This window comes from Ursus americanus, chromosome 17, assembly GCF_024610735.1.
Source record: "Ursus americanus isolate L20-20 chromosome 17, mUrsAme1.1.p, whole genome shotgun sequence".
Classification (NCBI taxonomy): Eukaryota; Metazoa; Chordata; class Mammalia; order Carnivora; family Ursidae; genus Ursus; species Ursus americanus.
In genome coordinates, this window is record NC_142143.1 from 10,224,128 (window position 1) to 10,225,484 (window position 1,357).

Consider the following 1,357-nt stretch of genomic DNA (forward strand, 5'->3'; position numbering starts at 1 on the left):
TAGGAAGCCTAGCGCTATGAGACCGCCACGTTAAGAAGGAAGAGGATGGCAAACCTCTGAATTTTTCTTCCTTCTTCAAACAGAGGCTTTACGAGGAAGGGTAACTCTTTAGTGCTTGCGTAAATTCAGAAATAAGGTTGAACCACTTCGGCATGACAAATGGGCATAGAGAGACGCCAGAAATAATGCCACACAAAAGATGGCCGACAGCCGCCTCAGGGCATTTCTCGCGAGAAAGGAAATTCGGGTATGGGGGCCTGTTGTTGGATTTAGGTGTAAGCAGTTTGCCTGCGGCAAGAAATGTCTTGAAATGTTCGGCCTCAGGAGAGCAAACTTACTGGTGTAAAAGTTGAGACCTCGTCCCATGCAGCGAGAGGTTATTAAGAAAAGGCGCCTGCCAACTTCAGACAGTAAGGTTGGAACAGGCAGTGTGAGGCCAGCTGTGGTATGCGGCCCCGGAGGCGTCCTGGGACACACCCCTGCAGCATCCACGCACACCTTGTGTTAGGGGTGGGGTTATAAAACCAGCTGAAACCGGCATGTGGATCTAGGATCTTCCTAAGGTCGTCTGCCCATCCACAACACCTAATAGAAATCTGGATTCCAGGGCGGGAAGAGGCAAAAAAGGATTAGGGCGCGCACCGTGGCGGTTCCGGTTCTTACAGTCGCGCGGCCCATGCGCGAGAGGAAGGCGGGACGCCCAGGTCTGTCTTTTAAGCATACAAATGGATTTGGTTTATTCATTTTGAGAATATCTTTAAACAGGGCCATTTCTGAACGGGAGAGGTAAGTTACTCCACTGAACAACCAGTTCCAAACCCTGTCATCAAATCCTATGTACCTGTGCCAAATACATACAGCTCCTTCCTTAGTTAAGCCTCAGATGCAACAAGCTCTGGCCAGCACCTTGATTGCAGTCTTATGGCCCTACGCATTGAACTCAGCTAATCTGTGCCTTACTCTTCATCCATAGAAATGGTGGGATAATAAATGTGCGTTGTTTTAAGCCAAAAAGAAAAAGGGAAAGAAAAGGAAGGAAAAGGAATCTGGATGCCAGTCCCTACTCTGCTACTGATTTGCTGTGTGACCAGGAACTTGTCTCAAGCATCTTAGAACACACCCTGCGCTGCTGCTTGTCAAAACAGTTCTTCCTGCTTTTGCCTGTGAGGCACAGTCTGCCTGTGGTCTTTCGCATTCACATTAACCTGGTGTAGATTATAGAATGCAGTCTTCCCAGATATCTGCAAGGCTGGCTCTGTCATCTTCAGTTCTCTGAGCATCCTGTTTAGAATTTCAATGCCCTGCCCTGCCCCGTGTGTCGCTTTTTGACTTTGCTTTTTATACCTGAAACTAATCT